General features: G+C 44.3%; 1 long non-coding RNA gene across 1 annotated transcript; it reads right to left on the reverse strand.

Annotated features, from left to right (window-relative positions):
- LOC119951940 lies at positions 1-27,601 on the reverse strand. The gene is made up of 3 exons (XR_005457720.1): positions 27,096-27,601; positions 1,510-1,599; positions 1-52 (listed from the first exon to the last, which is right to left on the reverse strand). It is a non-coding gene; the product is annotated as an uncharacterized LOC119951940 (long non-coding RNA).
- Between the last annotated feature and the right edge of the window lie 303 nt (positions 27,602-27,904).

Here is a 27,904-nt window from a genome sequence, read left to right on the forward strand (position 1 = left end):
ATGTGATATTTGGTTTCAATTTCCTGACTGCAAATCCTCCCCTTCTAATGCCCTGCGAAATTGATGTAAAACAGAAAAAAGGGAGTGAGAGAGAAGCCACAAAAAGGCAAGGCAGGTTGTGACACTGAGCTGAATAAATCTGGTCACTTGACACTAGGAAAAAGTGACCATGAAAACTGCTGGATTGTTGTAAAATACCAACTGGTTCACTGATGCTCTTCAGGGAAGGGATCCTGCCAACCGGTCTGGGCCGATACGAGGCATTAGCCTCTATCGGAGAAGAGAGAGAGAGATAGAGAGGTGAGAACAGAATGGGTGAGTGGATTGTACATATCTAAAACTCAGCCAGAACTTTGACAGAATCTCCCAAACCGTCAACCTCCACCACCTCGAAAGACCAGGGTGGCAGGCGTATGTGAACAGCGTCATATTCCAGATAAAATCCAAGTCACACCATCCTGACTTGTCTGACATCCAGTACCGGATTAACAGAAATTTCCACCATTTAAACATTGAAAGATCTCAGTCACTGTCTTCAATCCCCACGACAAACTCCACTCCCGACCCCACTGACTCCATCAACTCTCCATGACATCAGTCACTAAAACAAAAGCAAAATACTTCTTGAAATCTGAAATAAGAATAGAAAATGCAGAATAAAGCCAACAGGTCTGACAGCATCTATGGAGAAAGAAACAGAGTTAACGTTTCAGTCCATTTGACATCTTCAGAGCCGCGGGCTGAGTTTCAGACCACCTATCTTTGCCAGCTCCTCGAATGAGTTTCCATCTCATTCACATCACTGGACTTTGTCCTGTCTCAGATTTGTGAAACTCTCATCGATTCCTTTATTACCTCCAGACTTCACTATTCCTGCACACTCATGACCAGTCTCTTCAACCTGTGATAATCTTGAGTTTATCCCAATCTCTGCTGCCTCTGTCCTCTACACTAATTTCCATTCACTCACTGATCACCCTGTCCTCACTGACCAACACAGGCTCCTGGTTAAACAGCAACTCAATTTTAAATCCTCGCCTTTCTTTTCAAATCTCTCCATAACATTGCTCTTCCCACTGAGGTCCATCCCAACTAAAACTCAACAATAGATTTATGTTGTTGGAAACGCCTCAAAAGAGTAAATATGTAGTTGTTGCTTTGCTTGCTAAGGCTCAGAAGTTGGCTGAAGAGCACTCAACAACATTTGAATTATAACTTGTATGAAATATCTTCAGATGTATTGTCTTCGTGATGAGATCAAAATGCTATGTAATGTTTCTACGTCAGAAAGTGAAAAATAAAAATTCTGTCTGATTCTGGAATGCAAAACATGTTGTGGAGAAATTGTCAGTGACCAACGTAGCACATTTGTACAACTGCATCACATAACAATAAATTTGACAACCGGTGTTAAATTCAATAAACATGAATTTTATTGTTAAAATAAAACATTGCTCTTCCCCATTTCCAGTCACACAGATCTTTGAATATTTTTTCCGACAGACTTACATTTCGGTTCTGATGAATCGAGTGACTGTCAGATTTTGATCTGATGTTTGGTTTGTGTTTTCCATCTTCAAATTCTGCTCTTCCGACGTCCTGTAAACAGAAGTTATCGCTGTCAGTCCAAGATTAAACATTGAGAAGAGACAAACATTTATCTTGGTTTCAGTTTTCTCTGTGTAAATCCAGCCATTCCAACCCCCTGTAAAAGAAGTTTGCAGAATCCATCCCTGTCAGTCCAGAAGAGAAATTCACAACATTCTCTCCTCCCGCTGACAGGACAGGGAGCACCGCGCACAGTATGGAGGCACGGCAGCACAGTGGTTATCACTGTCACTTCACAGCGCAAGGGACCTGGGTTCGATTCCTGGCTTGGGTCACTGTCTGTGTGGAGTCTGCACGTTCTCCCCGTGTCTGCGTGGGTTTCCTCCGGGTGCTCCGGTTTCCTCCCACAGTCCAAAGTGTGGGCTTAAGTCTACTCTTTCCTTAGGGCCGGTGCAGACTCGATCGGCTGAATGGCCTCCTTCTGCACTGTAAATTCTACGATTATTAAAGTTGGTGGAAATGGTTTTGGGCTTTTCGGCAGCTGATGCCAGGGCCCCATTTGGGACGAATGGGGGACCGATCAGTCTTTATTTGGGTTTTTAGTTCTCCACTGGGTGTTTATGAAGCCCACACTGCGCATGCGGCTGTCGGAGTCCACACTGTGCATGTGACTCTGCGTATGCGGCTGTAGGAGTCCACACTGCGCATGTGACTCTGCGTATGCGACTGTCGGAGTCCACACTGTGCATGTGACTCTGCGTATGCGACTGTCGGAGTCCACACTGTGCATGTGACTCTGCGTATGCGGCTGTAGGAGTCCACACTGCGCATGCAACTGTCAGAGCCCACACTGCGCGTGTGACTGTCGGAGCCCACACTGCGCATGCGGCTGTCGGAGTCCACACTGTGCATTTGACTCTGCGTATGCGACTGTCGGAGTCCACACTGTGCATGTGACCCTGCGTATGCAACTGTCGGAGCCCACATTGCGCATGCGACTGTCGGAGTCCACAGTGTGCATGCGGCTGCCGGAGCACACACTGCGCATGCGGCTGGCAGAGCCCACACTGCGCATGCGGCTGGCAGAGCCCACACTGCGCATGCAGCGGCAGCACCCACACTGCGCATGCGACTGTTGGAGCCCACATTGACGTCAGTGGTAGGCAAACTGTTGGAGAAGATACTAAGGGATAGGATCTATTCACATTTGGAAGAAAATAGACTTATCAGTGATAGGCAGCATGGTTTTGTGCAGGGAAGGTCATGTCTTAAAAACCTAATACAATTCTTTGAGGAAGTGACAAAGTTAATTGATGAGGGAAGAGCTGTAGATGTCAAATACATGGACTTCAGTAAGGCGTTTGATAAAGTTTCCCATGGCAGGTTGATGGAAAAAGTGAAGTTGTATGGGGTTCAGGGTGTAGTAGCTAGATGGATAAAGAACTGGCTGGGCAACAGGAGACAGAGAGTAGTGGTGGAAGGGAGTGTCTCAAAATGGAGAAAGGTGACTGGTGGTGTTCCACAGGGATCCGTGCTCAGACCACTGTTGTTTGTGATATACATAAATGATCTGGACGAAGGTACAGGTGCGTGGTCTGATGAGCAAGTTTGCAGATGATACCAAGGTTGGTGGAGTTGCAGATAGCAAGGAGGACTGTCAGAGAATACAGCAAAATATAGATAGATTGGAGAGTTGGGCAGAGAAATGGCAGATGGAGTTCAATCCAGGCAAATGTGAGGTGATGCATTTTGGAAGATCTAATTCAAGAGCGGACTATATGGTCAATGGAAGAATCCTGGGGAAAATTGATGTACAGAGAGATCTGGGAGTTCAGGTCCATTGTACCCTGAAGGTGGCAACACAGGTCGATAGAGTGATCAAGAAGGCACATAGCATGCTTTTTATCATCGGACGGGGTATTGAGTACAAGAGTAGGCAGGTCATGTTACAGTTGTATAGAACTTTGGTTGGGCAACATTTGGAATACTGCGTGCAGTTCTGGTTGCCACATTACCAGAGAGATGTGGATGCTTTAGAGAGGGTGCTGAGGAGGTTCACCAGGATGTTGTGCCTGGTATGGTGGGTGCTAGCTGTGAAGAAAGGTTGAGATTAGGATTGTTTTCGTTGGAAAGACGGAGGTTGAGGTGGGACCTGATTGAGGTCTACAAAATTATGAGAGGTATGGACAGGGTGGTAACAACAAGCTTTTCCCAAGAATGGGGGTGTCAATTACAAGGGGTCACGATTTCAAGGTGAGAGGGGGAAAGTTTAAGGGAGATGTGCGTGGAAAGTTTTTTACGCAGAGGGTGGTGGGTGCCTGGAACGGTTTGCCAGCGGAGGTGGTAGAGGCGGGCACGATAGCATCATTTAAGAGGCATCTAGACAGATATGGGGCAGCAGGGTAGCATGGTGGTTAGCATAAATGCTTCACAGCTCCAGGGTCCCAGGTTCGATTCCCGGCTGGGTCACTGTCTGTGTGGAGTCTGCACGTCCTCCCCCTGTGTGCGTGGGTTTCCTCCGGGTGCTCCGGTTTCCTCCCACAGTCCAAAGATGTGTGGGTTAGGTGGATTGGCCATGCTAAATTGCCCGTAGTGTCCTAATAAAAAGTAAGGTTAAGGGGGGGTTGTTGGGTTACGGGTATAGGGTGGATACGTGGGTTTGAGTAGGGTGATCATTGCTCAGCACAACATTGAGGGCCGAAGGGCCTGTTCTGTGCTGTACTGTTCTATGTTCTATATATGAACGGGTGGGGAACAGAGAGAAGTAGACCTTGGTAAATAGGCAACAGGTTTAGATAAAGGATCTGGATCGGCGCAGGTTGGGAGGGCCGAAGGGCCTGTTCCTGTGCTGTAATTTCCTTTGTTCTTTGTTAGTAAAGTGAGTGAAAGATAATTTCTCCTGAACAAATCCATTGCTGCATTTCCTTCCTGAAGCCACATTTGTCCACTGGGGCCTGGCACCGGGAGAAAGCGGCAGCTGCCGTCGTGTTGAGGCGGTGCGGCTAGTTTGTTATTGGGGGTGTTGAGGCCCCCACTGGGTGTGTGAAGCCTCCCCTCCCACCCACTGCCCCTAACGCTGCCTCCGCTTATCCGCCTCCTTCCCGCCTGAAGATGAGACAAACAAGCGTCTGTCCCTGGACATGAGCCGCACTGCGCATGCCCCACATCACAATGCCCCGGGTGGTGATTGACAGCGGGGTTGGGCCAATCGGAAGAGGGGGCGGTACTGGAGGACCGAGCAGGAGCGGCTGGTCCTCCACGCAATCGGAGTCAATGAGGGGGCGGAGCCGATCTGTGACTCAAGCATGCGCTGAAACGGGTCATAGCGATGTAATGGCGACAGTTGTTTATTCGATTCCCCCATCGGTAAGCGAAAAATGTTGAAAGTAGGCACCGATCGATCTGCTGGATGGGTGGAGGGTTTTTTAAACATGTCGTGCAAGTACAAACCTCGGAAAAGGACTTCTCAATATGCTATTTGCATCGAGCTGGGCGTCACCTTCCCGTGTTATAGACCGCCATCTTTAATAGGGGCAATGTGCAGCAGGATGCTGTGTAGCCGCCATCTTTGTTTAGGGCAATATTTCCAATGACTGGGAGGAGCTTGATCATATAGAATCCTTACAGTGCAGAATAATAATAATTGCTTTCTGTCACAAGTAGACTTCAATGAAGTTACTGTGAAAGCCCCTAGTTGCCACATTCCGGCGCCTGTTTGGAGAGGCCGGTACGGGAATTGAACCTACGCTGCTGGCCCTGTTTTGCATTACAAGCCAGCTGTTTAGCCCACTGTGCTAAACCAGCCCTTAAATGGGGGCCATTTAGCTTCGCGCCTGCACCGACTTTCTCAAAGACCACTCTACCTAGGCCCACCTAACCTTCAGACAATTTAGCATGTCCAATTCACCTAACATCTTTGGACTGTGGCAGGAAACCGGAGCACCCGGAGGAAACCCACACAGAGGTGGAGAGAAAGTGCAAACTCCACACAGTCATCCAAGGCCAGAATTGAACCCGGGCCCTGGCTCTGTGATGCAGCAATGCTAACCACTGTGCCGCCCCAGGAACAAACACCAAACTAACAGCTTGTTACCCATTGTTCAGAACAGAGATAATCTGTCAATCAAGCCTTATTCTTTATTCTGGGTAATTTGATCCTCCATTACATTGGCTTGCAGAGACCAAAATATCTTATTGATGAGGCAGAACAGCAGCAGAGAAGGAAAGAAAATCCTCCTCTCTGGCTCCCATTCCCTCATGGGATGTCCTGCCCAATGTGTCCAAAAAACTGCAGGTCTATTCAGTCACATGAAGACCCATGGCTGAAACACATCCTCTACTCTGCTGATGACGACAAGGGGAAATATGCAGCAGGGAGCATGAGCGGTGATCCTGGACCAGGCAGCAGAAGGAGAGAAAATTCTGAATTTCTCTACTTGACTGACAGTGATAGCGGGAGGCCGGCCGTGAGTCGTTAGGAGAGTTAAGTCCAGAGGTATCAAAGGAATGGATGGCAGTCTCAGGAGCAGATGAGCTGAGACTCAGATAGAGTTGGGCGATGTTACTGAGATGAAAATGGTGATAACGTGGTTCATAGCTCAGTCTGGATTGTAATAGAACATAGAACAGTACAGCACAGAACAGGCCCTTCGGCCCTCGATGTTGCCCTACTCAAACCCACGTATCCACCCTATTACCAGGGTGAGGGATGGAGTCATTGGTTAGGGTGTGGAGTTTGTAGAGGGGACTGAAGACAATGGCTTTGGTTTTCCCAATATTTATTTGGAGGAAATGTCCGCTCATCCAGGACTGGATGTCAGACAAGTCAGGATGTTGCGTGAGTTGGAGAAAACTTGGAGGTGATGGTTTTAACATACACCTGGTACCCTGGTCCTTCTGGATGGTTAGGTCGAAGAGTTGCCAAAGTTCTCTCAACAGATATATAAAATCCTTCTCCTTCGCCCCTTGCTTCTCCCACACTGGCCCTTCTATCTTTTGTCCTCTTCTCCCACATATAGGCCAGAATCCTGTGTGGGCCCAGACTGGGTGGCAGGTCCCCCTCACTTAAGGTGAACCAGTTGTTTTTTTTGTGACAATCCAGCAGTTTTCATGGGCATTTTTTCCCCAGAGCCAGCCCCACAAATGACCAGATTCATTCAGCTCAATTTCAAAATCTGCCTTTTGTGTTTTTGTGGGTTCTCTCTCACTTCTTTTTTTCTGTTTTAAACAGTTTCACAGGGTATTAAGAGAGGAGATGTGCAGTTGAGATACTGAAACCAAACATCACAGCAGGATCAGAGAGTCGCCCAATTTATAGGGACCCGAATATTATCGGATTTTGAACATGGGAGGTAAAGGAACCATTCACAGTGGGGAGAAACCGCACACGTGTTCTGTGTGTGGACGTAGCTTCAGGCAGTCATCTGGCCTGTCAAGACACAAGCGCAGTCACACTGGAGAGAAACCGTGGAACTGTGAGGACTGTGGGAAGAGATTCAATTACCCATCTGAGCTGGAAACCCATCAACGCAGTCACACTGGGGAGAGGCCGTTCACCTGCCCTCAGTGTGGGAAAGGGTTCACTCAGTCATCCAGCTTGCTGAAACACCAGCGAGATCACAGTGGGGAGAGACCATTCACCTGCTCTGTCTGTGGGAAGGGATTCACTCAGTTATCCAACCTGTTGGAACACCAACGTGTTCACACTGGGGAGAGGCCGTTCACCTGCTCCGAATGTGGGAAAGGATTCACTCAGTCATCCAACTTGCTGACACACCAGAGAGTTCACAGCGAGGAGAGACCTTTTACTTGTTCAGACTGCAGGAAGTGCTATAAAAGTTCTGGGGAACTGATGTCCCATCAACGGGTCCACACTGATGAGAGACCGTTCAGGTGCTCTCACTGCGGGACTGGTTTCAGACGATCGGAGCAACTCACTGTACACCAACGAACTCATACTGGGGAAAGACCGTTTAGCTGCTCGGAATGCGGAAAGAGATTTACTCAGTTATCCAGCCTGCAGAATCATCAGCGAATTCACACTGGGGAGAGGCCATTCACCTGCTCCAAGTGTGAGAAGGGATTTACTACCTCATCCACTCTGCTGAACCACCAGCGTGTTCACAAGTAACTATAGTGATTCGAATTTTCTATTAATCACATCCAGGATGGATCCATCTTCTTTGAGTAATGTTTCTGCTAAATTAGTAAATTCCAGCCCAATTATGGGAACGAACATACAAAAATCAAATAAATAAGCTTTGTGTTAAAGAAACGTCTGTCGAATCTTTTTAATACCCAACACAAATTAGTTCCTATTGAAGGGCTCTCCCTCTCCCCGTCTCCTCCATCCTGACCTCCAACAGCAAGTGTGAGGAGCTCGTCCAGACTCATGCAGTCATCCTGAGCGGTGGGCGGCATGTTGGCGCAGTGGTTAGCACTGCTGCCTCACGGCACCGAGGACCTGGGTCCGATCCTGGCCCTGGGTCACAGTTGGTGTGGAGTTTGCACATTCTCCCTATGTCTGCGGGACTAAATTGGCCCTTAATGTTGGAAAAACGTCATCCTGAGCGGTTGGGGGGGGGGGGGGGGGGGGGGGGTTGGTGGGTGACCAAGGGAGAAATCAGGAAAAGATCAATGTGATCGAATATTTCAAAGCTGCCTGGTCCTAATGGACATCCCCAGAGTCAGACCTCACCGATCCCGTTCGTCATGACATTGAGGGCAGAGCGGGAGAGACCAGAGCAAGTTAGAGCCAAGCCCGGCCGTGATTGACAGGAGTTCCAGCCAATGGGAAATGGAGGTTGGAGCTGGGAGGACCTGGCTGGGAGCCGGTCCTCCAGCCATCGTGACGCAGCAAAGGAGTGGGTCCATCTGAACTGGGCTGGGGGTAGTTAGGGAATGGAATTTGTAGTGGTGGCTACAATTTGTAGTGCTTGTTCAGAGAGCTTGTCTGCGTGGGTTTCCTCCGAGTGCTCCAGTTTCGTCCCACAGTCCAAAGACGTGCAGGTTAGGTTGATTGGCCAGGATAAATTGCCCTCAGTGACCAAAAAGGTGAGATGGGGTTACAGGGATAGGGTGAAAGTGAGGGCTTAAGTGGGTCGGTGCAGACTCGATGGGCCAAATGGCCTCCTTCTGCACTGTATGTTTTATATTCTAGAACTGGTGTAGACATGATGGGCCAAATGGACTCCTGCAACAATGCCCTGATTCTGTGACTGAAAACAATGGCTTTCGATTTCACAGCTTTTAATTGGAGGAAATTACTGCCCAGTACCGGATGTGGGATAAGCAGTTTGATAATTTAGTGACAGTGGAGGAATGGAGAGGGATGGGGGTGAGGTAGAGCTGGGTGTTGTCAGTGTACATGCAAAAACTAACACGGTGCTTTTGGATGATGTCACCTAGTGGCAGCTTGGAGATGAGATGTAGGAGGGGCCGAGGATAGATCCTCGGGGGCTTTGGAGAGTAAAGGGAGGTTGGATATGGGGTGGCAGTTTGCAGGGAAGGTGGGATCTGGCATTTTTTTCAGCAAGGGTAAGGGTTGTGTATTTAAAGATGCAAAACCAGAAGAGAGAAAACCATTAACAATATCAGCGAACATAGGGACGTTAAATGGTCAGCGGTTTATTGGGAATAGGAGGTGGGCCTCATGGAGAAGACAAGCTCAGTGACCGACTGATGGGAGATAGGAGAGCGACTGGAGGACGATGTGAGTTCAGGGCGCAAACCAGGAGAAACAGAGGCAGTTAGCGGCAGTGAGGAAAGCAGCTGATTGAAATGGGGAACAAAAGGAAGGAGCTTGTTTGAGGGATATTAAAAACAAAATTCACTGTGTTTAACACAACACTTTTTTATTTGACTTCAGTGCAGAATATTAACACTTATAACTGGTCTGGGGTTTGTTAACAATGAATATACTTCAGTCCTGGATGTGATTAACAACAAAATCCAACTCCTGCAATCACTGATGAACTCACCGGTGTCTCAGAAGGATCGACAACTGAGAGAATCCTTTCCCACACTTGGAGCAGGTAAACAGCCTCTCCCCACTGTGAACTCTCAGGTGTGTCAGCAGGTTGGATGACTGAGTGAATCTCGTCCCACATTTAGTGCATCAGTTCTTTGGTAATTTTATAGCAGTTCGAGCAGTCTGGACATTTGTACGGTCTCTCATCAGAATGAACTTGCTGATGTGTCAGCAGGTTGGATGACCGAGTGAATCCCTTCCCACACTCGGTACAGGTGAATGGCCTCTCTCCAGTGTGAACTAGCCTGTGTGCCTTGAATTGGGAAGACTGAATGAATCTCTTCCAACACTCTAAGCAGCTGTACGGTCTCTCCCCCGTGTGAACTCTCTGGTGTACCAGGAGTTCACATGAACGTCTGAATCCCATATCACAGTGAGAGCACCTGAACGGTCTCTCCTCAGTGTGAACACTTTGATGGGACATCAATGCCTCGGAACATTTAAAGCATTTCCTGCAGTCTGGACATTTAAAAGGTCTGTTGTCAGTGTGAACTCGCTGGTGTTGCAGCAGGTTGAATGAGTGAGTGAATTCTTTCCCACACTCGGAGCAGATGAATGGTCTCTCCTCAGTCTGAACTCGCTGGTATTCCATGAGATGGGATGTCTGAGTTAGTCTCTCCCTAGACTCTGAACAACTTTCTCCTCAGTGTGAACTCGCTGTGGAGAACATTAAGATCAGATAATCGGCTGAACCCAGCCCCACAGTGAGCACGTGAACGGTCTTTCGTCAGTGTGAACACGTGGATGCATATCACTTCCCTGGAACCTTTATAGCTCTTCCTGTAGTCTGGACAAGTAAAAAAATAACTCCTGAGTGTGGATTCACTTGTATATCAGACGGTGGGATGAGCGGGTGAAACCCGTACCACTACGGAGCAATATTTCAACAATCTTCCCAGTACGGGCAGCACGGTGGCACAGTTGTTAGCATTGCTGTCTACGGTGCTGAGGACCCGGGTTTGAATCCCGGCCCTGGGTCATTGTCCGTGTGAAGTTTGCACATTCTCCCCGTGTCTGCGTGGGTTTCACCCCCACAACCCAAAAGATGTGCAGGATAGGTAGATTGGACACGCTAAATTGCCCCTTAATTGGAAAATATAATTGGGCACTCTAAATTTTTGAAAAAACAATCTTCCCAGTGTGAATTTTCCAGAACACACAGAGCAGGTGAACGGCCTCTCTCCGGTGCGACTGCATCGATGAGTTTCCAGCTCAGATGAATAATTGAATCGCTCCTCACAGTCTCCTGATTTCCACGGTTCCTCCTCAGTGTATCTACTTTGGTAGGTCGCGAAGCCAGATGATCAGCTGAAGTCTCGTCCACACAGAGAACAGTTTCATCCACTGTGAACAACCCTTTTTCCTTCAATGTTCAAAATCAAAATGATAATCAAGTTCGGCGCCGTGAGACTGCACCACCGTGCTGCGCTTTTAAACTTAAAAAAAAATAAATTTAGAGTATCCAATTATTTTTATTTGTTTTTCCAATTAAGGAGCAATTTAGTGTGGCCAATCCCCTAACCTGCAGATGTTTGGGTTGTAGGGGTGAAACCCACGCAGACACGGGGAGAATGTGCAAACTCCACACAGACAGTGACCCACGACCGGGATTCGAACCCGGGTCCTCAGCGGTGCAGTCCCAGTGCTAACCACTGCACCACATGCCGCCCTAAGAATTATGTGTTGCGTATATTTGACCCCTCTGTGTTTTGGTGTGAAACATTCTGTAGCCTGAATACCGTTCATGTATAAGAAAGGAGGGGTGACAACAAATCCGCACTGAGCCTGGATTTCCTCATCTCCCTGAGTGGCTTTTCCAGTTTCTCCATTATTAAGGCCGAATCTTTCAAAAAGGTGGTTCAGTTAAATCTCTGCCATTTCCTCTAATTCAGTTACTGTATCGTTTGTGTCTGTCTACATGAGCACACATTACCATTAGATATGTTTCAGATGATGATTAAAATGTTAATCTGCGTCTGTAAAGCCATTAAATTCTTTTGTGAACTGAATGAACTGCCGATATCTGCACCGGGTCAAAGTCGGAACATCTTTTGCTTCTCATTGCGACTTAAAAATTCAGTACTTTGCTGAATGAATATTTGAGGCCAAGGTGAAATCAAATGTAATATCTGTGTAATATATGAGATTCAGTTAATATTCAGTAAAGTCGTCATTGTCCCAGATGGTCATCTGCTGATCTCCCTTCTGAGAGGGCGAGCTGGCTGGTGAGGATCACCACACCTCAGACAAGGGGTTAGATTGAGAAGGCAGGGCCTCCCATCCATGGACTCCATCTACACCTCCCGCTGTCTGTGGAAAGCGGGCAGCATAATCAAGGATCCCTCCCACCCGGCTTACTCACTTTTCCAACTTCTTCCATCGGGCAGGAGATTCAGAAGTCTGAGAACACGCACGAACAGACTCAAAAACAGCTTCTTCCCCACTGTCACCAGACTCCTAAATGACCCTCTTATGGACTGACCTCATTAACACTACACCCTGTATGCTTCAACCGATGCCAATGCTTATGCAGTTACATTATACACCTTGTGTTGCCTTATTATGTATTTTCTTGAATTTTGTTTAATTCCCTTTTCTTCCCATGCACTGAATGATCTGCTGAGCTGCTAGCAGAAAAATACTTTTCACTGTACCTCGGTACATGTGACAATAAACAAATCCAACAACCACAGCCGATACGAGAATTGATGATGCCCTGTTGAACTTGCTCTGCATCAAGAACCAGCTGTCCAGCCCACTCAGCTGAATCGGATGCCAAAACATAGAATTCCGAGCCAGCCAGGAGTCGAACCTGGAATCTCCTGATTCGTCGTCAGACGCGTTATCCATTACGCCACTGGCCAGAGTGGTGCATGGCGTTTGCTATTTCTCTTTGATGAAGACCAGTTATGAGAGATTCAGGTACTATTCAGCAACAGACTAAACCTGAAACATGTGAGGTTTCTGCATGGTTTCAGCTGAGGAAGGAGCTGTGCTCCGAAAGCTAGTGATTCGAAACAAACCTGTTGGACTTTAACCTGGTGTTGTAAGACTTCTTACTGTAATCTACATTGGAGAGACTAAATGCCAACTGGGTGACCGCTTTGCAGAATATCGTCGGTCCATTCACAAGCTGAAGCCGGACCCTCCTGTCGCTTGCTATTTCAACTCACCGTCCTGCTCTCACGTCCAAATGTCCGACCTTGGCCTGCTGCAATGTTCCCCTGAATCCCAGCACAAAGCCAAGGAACAGCACCTCATCCTCCGATTAAGCATGATACAGCCTTTGGACTTAACTTTGAGTTGAACAACTTCAGATTGTGAACTCTCTCCTCCACCTTCACATGTTCATTTCTATCCATTCATTTTCATTTCTTCCATTAATCTGTTTTACCCTCATCACTGACACCCTCCCCCCAACCCACTTAGGCATTCTGCTCCGTTCCTAATTGTCCTCTGACACACTGCTTACTTTTGTTCAGCCATTAACACATTCTAATCTCTTAACGTGCCACTATCAGCACCTTTCATCGCCTTGATTATCTCCATTTACATTCACTTTTTCTTTCTGTTCAAGTATTTTTTGTCATTCTCCACCTATCGCTGGCCCCCGATCCAGCCCCAATGGTTCACGCCTCCAGCACACCCACAATATTATAAATCTGCCCCTTTCCCAGTTCTCCAGCTTTGACAAAGAGTAATCCTGACTCGAAACATCAGCTGCATCTCTCTCCACAGAGGCTGTCAGAGCTGCTGAGATTATTCAGTATTTTCTGTCTTTGTTTCAGATTGAAGCATCCACAGTTTGTTGTTTTTGTCTGAAATCATGATGTGTTTGAGCTGGTGATTAAGTATGTTCACTCCATTAGTAAACCCATTAAATTCTGTTATGGATGAACTAACTGCCAATATCGAAACCGTGTCAAAATAGGAAAATCTCTTTCTGCTCATTGCCACATGAAAATGTCACTTGTTACAATAAGACAGCTGTTTCTTTATCATAGAATTTACAGTGCAGAAGGAGGCCATTCAGCCCATCGAGTCTGCACCGGCTCTTGGAAAGAGCACCCTACCCAAGGTCAACAACTCCACCCTATCCCCAGAACCCAGTAACCCCACCCAACACTAAGGGCAATTTTGGACACTAAGGGCAATTTATCATGGCCAATCCACCTAACCTGCACATCTTTGGACTGTGGGAGGAAACCGGAGCACCCGGAGGAAACCCACGCACACACGGGGAGGATGTGCAGACTCCGCACAGACAGTGACCCAAGCCGGAATCGAACCTGGGACCCTGGAGCTGTGAAGCGATTGTGCTATCCACAATGCTACCGTGCTGCCAAAACAGATGTCTCAATTTATAAGGCAATAAGCTTATATTGAATTTAGCATTTGTTCAGGAAATATCTACTGAAACAATGCTTTCTGTTGAATCATTAATTTTTTTTAAAAATGTTAAAAATAAATTTAGAGTACCCAATTATTTTTTCCAGTTAAGGGGCAATTTAATGTGGCCAATCTACCTACCCTGCACATCTTTGGGTTGTGAGGGTGAAACTCACGCAGACACGGGGCGAATGTGCAAACTCCACACGGACAGTGACCCAGAGCCGGGATCGAACCCGGGTCCTCAGCGCCGTAGGCAGCAATGCTAACCACTGTGCCACCGTGCTGCCCTTGTTGAATCATTAATGCATCTTTCTTTTCTTCCTACAGAAAATTTCCACCAATTTTACACAATATTTGTTTCATTATTCAATGCTTATCAGTATATGTACTTATTATATATGACTTCATTTTGAATTGAATAACTCTCGAGTCTTCACTCTGAATAACTTTGAAATAGACACCATTAAATTGCAAACATGACTGACCACAAAAGAAAGTGTGTCACTGGGTGATACAAATCCCATGGTGAAGAAAATGTGAAAAAGGAGAATTAAAATATTTTTAAAAAAATACAAATCCCATGGTGCTTTGTTGAGATTGACCACAGACAGCTTTTGAATAAAGTCAAATATCCTTGGATGGAAGAGAATTCCAAATTATGCGTTGCTTATATTTGACTCGATATTTGACTTGAGCGATATAGGATCAGAAAGCATAGAATCTCTGTGGGTAGAGTTGAGGAATCGCAAAGGCAAAAAGACCCTGACGCAGTTATGTACAGGTCCCCTCGCAGTAGTCAGGATGTGGGGCAGAAAATAAATCAGGAGATAGAAAAGGCATGCAAAAAAGGCAATATTACAATAATCATGGGGGACATAAATATGCAGGTGGACTGGGAAAACCAGGTTGGTAGTGGATCCCAAGAAATGGAATTAGTGGAATGTCTAAAAGATGTTTTTTTGGAGCAACTTGTGACAGAGCCTACTAAGGAACAGGCAATCCTGGGTTTGGTAATGTGTAATGAGGCAGACTTGATTAGGGAACTTAAGGTGAAGGAACCCTTCGGGAGCAGTGACCACAATATGATAGAATTTACCCTGCGGTTTGAGAGGGAGAGGATGCAATCAGATGTAACGGTATTACAATTAAATAAGGGTAACTACAAAGATATGAGGGAGGAGCTGGCCAGAGTTGATTGGAGAAGGAGCCCAGCAGGGAAGACAGTGGAACAGCAATGGCAGGAGTTTTTGGGGTTTATTGGGGAGGCACAACAGAAATTCATCCCAAGGAGGAAGGATAATGCTAAGGGGAGAACATGGCTGACGAGGGATGTCAAGGACAGCATAAAGGCTAAGGAAAAAGCATACAAAGTGGCGAGGATTAGTGGGAAACCAGAGGATTGGGAAGCCTTTAAAAGTGAGCAGAGGATAACTAAAAAACCAATAAGGGGGGAGAAGATGGAAGTACAAGTGCAAGCAAGCTAGTAATATAAAGAAAGATAGGAAGAGATTATTTCAATATATTGTTATGGGCCAGGGTTTAGAGAACCCCAAAGTGTATCATGGAGTTCACCAGAACCACAACTTTTACTAGATTGTGGTATGGGGAGCACACGGCCCACTCTCCAGGTGTGGTACAGCAGAAATGGAAAAGTATTTTTTAAAGCAAAACTATGTTTATTCTATGAACTCAAGTTAACCTTTTTAAAACATACAGTGAACATCTCAGCAACCATTAATTCAAATACAACCGCCAAAGAATACAACACTAAGTAATCCTTTAAGCTTTCTTTTAACATCCATAAGACTTAAAACACCTTTTATCAGAAGCACATCAGGTTAAAGTCACTACTGTTATTAGTTTTAAATCACCAGGATCGATTTAGTCTTTAGATTAGAGAGAGACTCTAATACACCTTCTGGCTGTGACTGCAGCTATCCAGCTCTGAAAATGAAACTAAAACACACCCTGCAGCAAACAGTCTAAAATGAAAGTAAAAAGTTGACAGACAGCCCAGCTCGACCCCGTCTCTCACTGCAGTAATAAACACCCATTTCTTAAAGGTACTCTCACTACAGATATTTATATGCACACCAATTTATAAACACCCATTTCTTAAAGGTGACACATGACACATTCCCCCAAGAAAAAAAAATAAACCATCAACTTCAAGATGGTTTCATTTTTCACCTTTTCACTATCCCTTTACAAATGCACACAGTAAATATACTTTTTCATTTAAAAAAACAACACACGCAAACAGGTATAATAATATAGTCCATTTTTTTCCGTTCTTCTTCCTCCAACTGAAACTCCTCGATTGACAGTCTCTATGATCAAGAAGGTCTTTGCACGATTCGTCCATTTCCCTACGTCTCGGCATTTCTCTTTAAAGTCAGATACTTTAGTTCAATCTGATCACAAGAGTCCCTTGTAATTCTCCAACTCTGGAGCATTGGTTATCACAGCTTTCAGGCAGTCCGCTTGAAACTCCTGTTGAAAGTCCGCTGTCCATTGAAATTTTTGACGTTTCTTCAGCAAGTCCATCAGTGGAGCCATCACGCTACAAAACTTTTTGCACAACTGTTCGATCAAATCCACTCATGCAACGAAATCGTATTTCCCTTCGTCTTGAGGGTATCGGAAACTCCTCAATAACTGTTGGTGTCACAACCCGTGTGACCATTCGACCCTGTCCAATTGTATGGCCAAGGAAAGTGACTTAGACTTTTCCAAATTCACTTTTGGCTAGGTTTATCACCAAACCCGCCTCCTGAAGTCGATCAAATAACTCCATCAGTTGTTTTAAATGTTCTTTCAATGTCTGGCTGAAAATTACCAGATCGTCGATGTATACCGCACAATTGGGTAATCCTGAAACGACTTTGAAATGTGGCTGGGGCGTTTTTCATGCCAAATGGCATAACTTTGAATTAGTATATACCATCTGGAGTCACAAAAGCTGAAATTGCTTACGCCCTTTCGGATAAAGGTACCTGCCAGTAACCTTTAAGTAAATCCAGATTGGAAATAAAAGCTGATTGTCCCACTTTCTAAATGCAATCCTCCAAACTTGGGATAGGATAAGAGTCCGTTCTTGTAACTGCATTAATCTTTCTATAGACTACAGACAATCGTTGGGTACCGTCTGGTTTAGGTACCATCACTATGGGTGAGCTCCATTGGCTGCAACCCACTTCAATTATGCCATTTTTAAGCATACTCTCAATCTCTCTGTTAACCTGTGCCAATTTTAAAGGGTTAAGTCTATATGGATGTTGTTTGATTGGAACAGCATTTCCCACATCTACATAATGTATAGCCATTTTAGTACTTCCCAATTTATCTCCACAAACTTGCCCATGTGATGTCAATAACTCTTTCAGATCAGTTCGTTTTTCCTCTGGAAGGTAACTCAACAATTTATCCCAATTTTTAAGAACATTCTAATTTTCCAATTTAATTTGAGGTATGTCAAATTCACAGTCATCTGGATTTAGTTCGTCACTTTGAGTTAGAATCATTAAAACCTCCTCCTTTCTCTCTCCTTCCCTTTCAAAGTACCTTTTAAGCATATTTGCATGACACACTCGGTCAATCTTCCTTCTATCTGGTGTTTTTACCACATATTTCACCTCACTTAATTTCCTTTCAATCTGATTAGGTCCACAAAACCGAGCTTTTAAAGGTTCACCTACCACTGATAACAATACTCAAACATTATCTCCACTGGCAAAACTACGAACTTTGGATTTCTTGTCCGCTACAAGTTTCATCACATTTTGTGCAACTATTAAATGTTATCCAGCAAATTCACCTGCTCAATTTAATCGTTCCCTGAAATTTGACATGTAATCCAATAATATAAATTCCGATTTCTCACTCACCAATTTTTCCTTAATCAATTTAAGTGATCCTCTTACCTCATGACCAAACATTAGTTCAAAAGTACTGAATTTGGTTGACTCATTAGGTGCATCCCTAATTGCAAACAGTACGAATGGAATTCCTTTATCCCAATCCTCTGGATAATCTTGACAATAAGCCCTCAACATTGTCTTTCATGTCTGATGCCACCTTTCTAACGCTCCCTGCGATTCTGGATGGTACGTAGTTGATTTAAATTGTTTCATTCCTCAGCTATCCATAACTTCTTTGAATAAGCTTGAGGTAAAATTTGGTCCTTGATCCAATTGTATTTCTGTGGGTCGTCCATATCTAGTAAAGAATTTAAGTAACTCCTCCAAAATCTTTTTAGCTGTAATATTACATACTGGAATGGCCTGTGGAAACCTCGTAGACACATCCATTATAGTCAAAAGATATTGATCCCCACTTTTTGTTTTAGGAAGCGGTCCTACGCAATCAATTAGGACCCTTGTAAAAGGTTCCTCGCATGCTGGAATGGGTGTTAGGGCGCTGGTTTTATCACTGCTTGAGGTTTCCCTATCACTTGACATGATCGTCAAAATTTAACTACATCTTTATGTAGTGCAGGCCAATAAAAATGTTTCTGGATTTTAGCTTAAGTTTTCCTTATTCCCAAATGACCTCCCACTGGCACCTCATGTGCAACTCGCAACACCTGCTTTCTGTACCCTACCGGCAATACTACTTGACAAACTTCTGCCCACTTTTCATTCGCCTGCATATGTAAAGGTCTCCATTTTCTCATCAAGACATCACTTTTACGGTAATAATACTCTGGTATACACTCAGATTCCTCTTCCGTGTATGCTTTCTGATACATCCATTTTAATTCTATATCTTTTTGTTGTAACTACGCCAATTTTCCTGAACTAAAAATATCCGCCTCATCCTCCACCTGTTCTTGTTCTATTTCAACTATCTGATCAAAAAACGTTTCTGATAATTGCACTTCAACGTCATCTTCACTTTTTGATTTCTCCTCTTGTTTTAACCTGTGACTTTGCGACCGGGTTACTACACAATCCGGAAAATTCCCAGGATATTCGTCCTTCAACACTTCAGTTGTCTGATTTTCCACTGGCTTATCGACCACAGTAGCATTCACTCCCACTTGCGATCCAGCCATATCATTACCCAAGATAAACTGTATTCCTGGACAAGATAATTTCTCTATTACTCCTATGATCACTTCACCACTCTTCACTGGACTTTCCAACCTTACCTTATATAATTGAACACTACGCCTCTCACCCTGAATTCCACATATTGTAACCTTTTCTGGCAACATTCTTCCCAAACTACATAACTCCTCATCTCTTACGATTAAAGATTGACTAGCTCCTGTATCTCTAAAATTGTGACTTCCTTACCTGCTCTTCCTGATCCACATGAGTGAACTTTACCCACACAAGTAAATTCTTTAAAGAGATCTGGCATCATCTTATCAATCACCTCTTGATCAGGCTGTACAATCTTTTGCATCTCCTTTGCTTCCATTGGGCTTTCCTTTACCACTCCAACAAATCCCACTGTCTTGTCCTGTTTTACCAGTTCAGTCTTCCCAGTGCTGTTCTTCAACCACCAACACTGTGACTTTACATGGCCTAGTTTATTACAGTGAAAACATTTGAAACATTTCATTTCTTTCCCACCCTCCTGGATTAATTTTTTAATCCGAGGTACACGCTCCTTATTATCTTCCATCAGATCATCTTTACCTTTACCACCTGAGTATTTCTCATGTTCCCAGTTTCTATCCCTCACCGGCTGAAACTGATGTCGGAAACCAATCTTTGATTTTTGAACTAATTCGTAATCATCTGCCATTTCTGCTGCTAACCTCGCAGTTTTAACCCTCTGCTCTTCCACATTAGTTCTCACTACATCAGGAATTGAAGTTTTAAACTCTTCCAAAAGTATAATTTCTCTGAGAGCTTCATACGTTTGGTCTATTTTCAAAGCCCTTATCCACCTATCAAAATTACTCTGTTTGAGCCTTTCAAACTCCAGGTATGTTTGACCAAATTTTTTCCTTAAATTTCTAAACCTTTGTCTGTAGGCTTCAGGGACTAGCTCATATGCACCCAAGATGGATTTTTTCACCTCCTCATACGTCCCAGATACCTCCTCCGGTAGTGATGCAAACACTCCACTTGCTTTACCTACCAGCTTTGTTTGAATCAGTAATACTCACATGTCCTGTGGCCATTTAATTTGTTTAGCCACCTTCTCAAATGAAATGAAAAAGGCTTCTCCCTCCACAGTCCAAAGATGTGCGGGTTAGGTGGATTGGCCATGCTAAAATTGCCCGTAGTGTAAGGTTAATGGGGGGATTGTTGGGTTACGGGTATATGGGTTTAAGTAGGGTGATCATTGCTCGGCACAACATTGAGGGCCGAAGGGCCTGTTCTGTGCTGTACTGTTCTATCTATCTATCTATCCTTCTCGTCAAACCTTGGCAATGCTTGGATATTTAAATCTATTCCCACCAAGCCTTTGACTATGACGCTCTTTCTCACTATCATCATCACTATCCACCAACTGTACGTTTCCCTTTATGTCTGCCAATTTTAACTGACTGTCATGTTTCATGGCCATTTTCTGAAGTTCAAACTCTCTCCCTTTATCTTTTTCCCTGATCTGTATCTCCCTCTCTTTCTTCTGCTAGGGCTATTCTTTCCATTTTTATTTTTTCTCTCTCTCTTTCTTTTTCCTCTCTCTTTCGTATTCAAGCTGCTTTAATTCTTTCTCATGTTCCATTTGTTCAATTTGTAACTGAATTTTTGCCATTTCCAATGAGTCAAACTGTATCTTAGGCAACTTTAAATGCTTAGCCACCGCCATAATTACCTCACCTTTTCACATTTTGTCAAGTAATGTTAACTGCAATGTTTTTGCCAAAACAGTCTGCTTTTAGTCTCTGTCCATAAGGTACTGCGTGTGACCTTCTCCACCCCCAAAAACTTCTGAGACTCTGAAAGAGCCATTGTTCACAACACTCTCCCCACTTAAACTAAAATACCACACCTGAAAAGCAACCACAATATGCTCACCCCTCACTGTCTTTAAATTCACTAAGCCAATCCAATAGATTTTTATCCCCCTCGAGCCCCCAATTTGTTATGGGCCAGGGTTTAGAAAACCCCAAAGTATATCATGAAGTTCACCTGACCCACAACTTTTACTAGATTGTGGTATGGGGAGCACACGGCCCACTCTACAGGTGTGGTCGAGCAGAAATGGAAAAGTATTTTTTTAAAGCAAAACAATGTTTATTCTATGAATTCAAGTTCACCTTTTTAAAACATAGTTAACATCTTAGCAACCATTAATTCAAATACTATTCCCAAAGAATACAACACTAAGTAATCCTTTAGCTTTCCTTTTAACATCCATAAGACTTAAAACACCTTTTACCAGAAGCACATCAGGTTAAAGTCACTACTGTTATTAGTTTTAAATCACCAGGATCGATTTAATCTTCAGATTAGAGAGGGAAACTCTAATACACCTTCTGGCTGTGACTGCAGCTATCCAGCTCTGAAAACGAAACTAAAACACACCCTGCAGCAAACAGCCTAAAACAAAAGTAAAAAGCTGACAGACAGCCCAGATCCACCCCCTCTCTGACATCACTGCAGTAATAAACACCCATTTCTTAAAGGTACTCTCACTACAGATATTTATATACACACCCATTTATAAACACCCATTTCTTAAAGGTACTCTCACATGACAATATAAAAGGTAAGAGAGAGGCAGAAATAGACATTGGACCACTAGAAAATGTGGCTGGAGAAGTAATAATAGGAAGCAAAGAAATGGCAAACAAACTGAATAGTTACTTTGCATCAGTCTTCACGTTGGAAGACACCAGTGGGATGCCAGAGCTCCAGGAGAACCAGGGGGCAGAGGTGAGTGCAGTGACCATTACTAAGGAGAAGGTTCTGGGGAAACTGGAAGGTCTGAAGGTGGTAAGTCACCTGGACTGGATGGACTACAAGTGGGGTTCTAAAAGAGATAGCTGAGGAAATTATGGAGGCATTGGTGATGATCTTTAAGGAATCACTAGAGGCAGGAAGGGTCCCAGAGGACTAGAAAGTGGCTAATGTGACACCACTGTTTAAGAAGGGAGGGAGGCAGAAAACGGGCAATTCTAGGTCGGTTAGCCTGATTTCGGTCATTGGTATGCTTTCAGAGTCTGTTTTAAAGATGCGATCGCAAAGTACTTGGAAGTGCATGGTAAAATAGGACTGAGTCAGCACAGGTCAAAGGCAGGTCACTCTGACAAATCTGTTAAGAGTTCTTTGAGGAGGTAACAAGCAAGTTAAACAATGGAGAATCAGTGGACGTGATTTATTTAGATTTCCAGAAGGCCTTTGACAAGGTGCTGCATAGGAGACTGTTAAATAAGTTAAGAGCCCATGGTGTTAAGGGTAAGATCCTGGCATGGATAGAGAATTGACTGACGGGCAGAAGGCAAAGAGTGCGGATAAAGGGGTCTTTTTCAGGATGGCAGCCGGTGACGAGTGGTGTGCCTCAGGGGTCTGTGCTGGGACCACAATTTTTTACAATATACATTAATGATCTGGAAGAAGGAACTGAAGGCACTGTTGCTAAGTTTCCAGATGATACAAAGATCTGTAAAGAGACAGGTAGTATTGAGGAAGCAAGGGGGTTGCAGAAGGACTTGGACAAGCTTGGAGAGTGGGCAATGAAGTGGCAAATGAAATACAATGTGGAAAAGTGTGAGGTTATGCACCTTGGAAGGAGGAATCTAGGCATAGACTATTTTCTAAATGAGGAAATGCTTCGGAAAGCACAAGCACAAAGGGACTTGGGAGTCCTTATTCACGATTCTCTTAAGGTGAATATGCAGGTTCAGTCGGCAGTTAAGAAGGCAAATGCAATATTAGCATTCATGTCAAGAGGGCTAGAATACAAGACCAGGGATGAACTTCTGAGGCTGTATAAGGCTCTGGTCAGACCCCATTTGGAGTATTGTGAGCAGATTTGGGCCCCGTATCTGAGGAAGGATGTGCTGACCTTGGAAAGGGTCCAGAGGAAGTTCACAAGAATGATCCCTGGAATGAAGAACTTGTCGCATGAGGAACGTTTGAGGACTCTGAGTCTGTACTCGTTGGAGTTTAGAAGGGTGAGAGGGGATCTTATTGAAACATGCAAGATACTGCGAGGCCTGGGTAGAGTGGACGTGGAGAGGATGTTTCCACTTGTAGGAAAAACTAGAAGCAGAGGACACCATCTCAGACTAAAGGGACGATCTTTTAAAACAGAGAGGAGGAATTTTTTCAGCCAGAGTGTGGTGAATCTGTGGAACTCTTTGCCGCAGAAGGCTGTGGAGGCCAATTCACAGAGTGTCTTTCAGACAGAGCTAGATAGGTTGTTGATTAATAAGGGGATCAGGGGTTATGGGGAGAAGGGAGAATGGAGATGAGAAAATATCAGCCATGATTGAATGGCGGAGTGGCCTAATTCTGCTCCGGTCTTATGGTCTATGGACTCCTCTGTGTTTTGGTGTGAAACATTCTGCAGCCTAAATACTCGTTCACGTATAAGAATGGAGAACTGACAGCAAATCAGTACTGGACCTGGATTTCCTCATCTCGGAGTGGCTTTTCCTGTTTCTCCATCATTACGGTCGAATTTTTCAAAAAGGTGGTTCAGTTAAATCTCTGCTATTCCTCTAATTCAGTTACAGTATCGTTTGTGTCTGTCTATATGAGCGCACATTGACATTAGATATGTTTCGGATGGTGAATAAAATGTTAATCTGCGTCTGTAAAGCCATTCAATTCTTTTGTGAACTGAGCAAACTGCCAAGATCCGCACTTTGTTTTTTCATGTGTGGAACGATCTGTCTGGACTGTACGCAGAACAATACTTTTCACTGTACCTCGGTACACGTGACAATAAATCAAATCCAATCAGAGACAATTTCTTACTCGTCTTCAGATTGAACAATGAGCCGCCTTAAAAATTATTCATTCATGGGAGGTGGGTGTCACTGGCTGTACCAGCAATTACTGCTCATTCCAATTGCCCTTGAACTGCGTGTCTGGTGAGGTTATTTCAGGGGGCACGTTCACGTGAACCACAACATTGCTGTGGATCAGCAGCATGGTGGCGCAGATAGAACTTAGAAAAATACACAGAAAAGGCCCACGATGTTATGCCGAACCTTTGTCCTAGATTAATCATAGACTATCATAGAATTTACAGTGCAGAAGGCCATTCGGCCCATCGAGTGTGCAACGGCTCTTGGAAAGAGCCCCCTACCCAAGGTCAACACCGCCACCCTATCCCCATAACCCAGTAACCCCACCCAACACTAAAGGCAATTTTGGACACTAAGGGCAATTTAGCATGGCCAATCCACCTAACCTGCACATTATTGGACTGTGGGAAGTATTGCTGCCTCACAGCGCTGAGGTCCCAGGTTCAATCCTGGCTCTGGGTCACGTGTGGAGTTTGCACATTCTCCCTGTGTTTGCTTGGGTTTCGCCCCCATAACCCAAAGATATGCAGGGTAGGTGGACTGGCCACGCTAAATTACCCCTTGATTGGACAAAATGAATTGGGTACTCTAAATTTATAAAAAATAAAAATAAAAATTGCTGTGGATCTAGAGTCATCTGCAGGCCATGTAAGGAGAGCATATTTCCAAAAGGACATTAGTGAACCAGATGGGTTTTTACAACAATCAACATGTTATCATTAGACTTTTAATTCGAGACTTTTATTCAATTTTGCCATCTGTCACAGGCAGATTCGATCCCAGATCCCTGGAGCATTAACCTGGGTCTCTGGATTACTAGTCCAGTAACTCTCCCATTACTCGAATGCCTAGCCCACATATTCTTGGCAGAATATGATGTACAGTGTTGTGTTCTGTAATCTTGTCTTGCAATGATTCTACAGAACTACTGGTGACTTAGCCAGAACAATGATTTATTAATGTACACGCGGTAACGCTATACAGATCAAGTTATCACAGAGTTACAATTGGACTCTCTTGGAACTACTCTTATGTGCGACTGGCCTCGTGTATGCCTCACAACCTTCTGCTGGTAGCCGGATGTCACCTGACTGATGCCTGTCGCCACCTACTGGTGGGAAGTCACACTGCTGAGTACATGTAATATTATCTACAGGCTTATCACCACATCTCGTAACTTCTCAAAATTATAGTCATTTATTTTTCAAACAAATTCTGATAGCTCTGCAGTTTCTGAAAAAATTTTGGTTGATCGTGTTATTTTTTTAAAAAAAGATTGAGTGTTATTTTTTAAAATAAAGATTTAGTCTTCACACGATAATTACCTAATAAACCAATTCACTAATGATAATCAATGTTCACTACTGAATAATCAGGAATTTAATTATTATTTTTTGCTATGAAATCAATACATTATTAATATAGAAAAGGTATAGAAGGTTAAATGACTGCAGGAAGCTACATGTTAGAGGTATAAAAGGGCTTCCTTGACCTTGTTACTATTGACATTGAATACACTATGAAAATAACAATTTTAAAACTAAATGCGATTACACATGCATACTTACAGCTTCCTAAATTACAACAGTGAATATGTTTCAAAAGTACTCCATTGGCTTTAAAACACTTTAGGAGGTTCAGTGGTCTTGAAAGGTTTTATAGAAATGTACATTTGTTCAAATTGTTCGCAAAATAGTATATATTACACTGGGTGTCCTCACCAGAATCATTAATAAATATTGTGTCTTAATTTTGTGTAATAACCACGGCGTTGACACCATTTTGAATACTCTGTGAAACTCCAGACACACCATATGCACAATTATTTGTTCTGAAACACAGCGAGATATTGTGATTTGGAATGCACTGTCAATAAATGGTGCTGGAATCCCACTGGACTGTAACGTCCAAACGGAATTTGATGCATTCTAAAAAATAAAAGAAAATAGTCGAACATTTCCTCCGTGCCGGCACGGGGAAAATGGGCCAAATAGACTCCTCTGTGCTCTAGGAGCCTTGTGTACATGTGAAGTGAGTGCTAACGGCCTGGAGCCTACTGCCTATGAGGGTCGGAGATGCCGAGATGACCGAAGGATTTCAATAGGAAATTGGATGGGCACTGAGAGAAATAAATCCACAGGGATTCTGGGATAGAACGGGGCAATGGGCAGACTGGCTTGCTCCACAGAGAGCCGACATGGTCTCAAAGGGCTGAATGGCCCCATTCTCCACCCTCCACATGCTGTGATCTCAGGAGAGAAATCCAGCTGCTCCAGTCACTCCAACTAACTGGAGTCCCTTATCTCCGGTGTCATTCTCGTAAATGTTGACACCGTCTCTAAGAACTTCACATATTTCCTAAAGTGTGGGGCCCATATAGGGTTCCATTTCAGAGGGATAGAATTAAAATACACGGAGGAAATGTTCAACTTGTTTAGAACCAGGGTTGGACTACACTGGGAGCACTGTCAACATTGATGATCTCGATTTAGAAAAAGGAAATAGAGGCACCGGATATGGTGCAACAAAGATTCATAATATACAGAACTGAGAGCATTTAACACTCAGGAAAGGCTGGGGCTGCTTTTCTCTGGAAAAGAGAAGACTGATGGGTGACCTGATAATCAATAATCCAACAGGAATTTCAATAGAAACCTCTTTACCCAGCGAGTGGTGAGAATGTGGAACTCATTACCACAGTGAGTGGCTGAAATGAACAGCATGAATACATTGAACGTAAAGCTAGATACATACATGAGGGAGAAAGGAATAGAAGGAAATGCTGATGTGGGGGAGATGTAGACGGGTGGGTAGAGGATGTGGAGCATAAATACTGACACAGACCATGGCTAACCTCAGCCGGTATGGGAATTTAACCTGTAATGATGGTGTCACTCAGCACGAACCAGCCATCCAGCCAACTGAGCTGACCGATCCCAGTGTAAATCTGCAATAATTCCTTAAATATTAGTGATTGCCTGTCTCCCGCCATATTATTTAATGTAATTTCCCAGTGCACCTCACACAACTTGCCCCTCATACCCTGATAGTTTTCTTTGTGAGAAGCACCAAGATTAAGTAAACAAAAGAACCATGTAAACCACCATCGCCCATCTTCATGGCAATGTGACATTATTTTTGGGGGTTCCAAACAGAAATGGTAATGAAAAATCTTCTAACCTCCAAACACTTTTTCACTCTTTGATCCTTGTGAAATGTGAAACCAGATATTCGCAAGAAAGCTCAGAGAGAATCAGCCCACTGGAGACGAAGCCGTGAGACCGGCCAGTCGAGCAGAAAGAAACCCTCTGACCATGCCCATTGACCAACAGAATGAACATCATGGAGTCCTGGATGTAATTGAGAACAGAAACAATAACAGCAGAATCCAATCCCTGTAATCAGTTTTGAACTTGTTGCTGTCTTAGAAAGTGCGATGAATTACAAAATCCCTTCGCACATTTAGAGCAGGTGAACGGCCTCTCCCCAGTATGAACTCCATGGTGTGACTGCAGACGTCATAACCGAGTGAATCGCGCAATTAGACGTAAACGGGAGATAATTGGGATTATGGAGACATGGCTGCACGATGACCAGGGATGGGAACTGAACCTTTCAGTATTTAGGAAGGACAGACAAAAAGGAAAAGGCAGTGGAGTGGCCGTGCTGGTTAATAATAATCTTTGTTCTCGTCACAAGTGGGCTTACATTAACATTACAATTAAGTTACTGCGAAAATCCCCTAGTCGCCAGAATCCGGCGCCTGTTCAGGTACACTGAGGGAGAATTCAGAATGTCCAATTCACCCAACAGCACGTCTTTCCAGACTTGCGGGAGGAAACCGGAGCACCCGGAGGAAACCCACGCAGACACGGGGTGAACGTGCAGACTCCGCACATGCAGTGTCCCAAGCCGGGAATCGAACCTGGGACCCTGGTGCTGTGAAGCAATTGTGCTAACCACCGTGCTGCCCATGGTTAAAGAGAAAA

The sequence above is a fragment of the Scyliorhinus canicula genome, chromosome 17 (assembly GCF_902713615.1).
Source record: "Scyliorhinus canicula chromosome 17, sScyCan1.1, whole genome shotgun sequence".
Taxonomy (NCBI): Eukaryota; Metazoa; Chordata; class Chondrichthyes; order Carcharhiniformes; family Scyliorhinidae; genus Scyliorhinus; species Scyliorhinus canicula.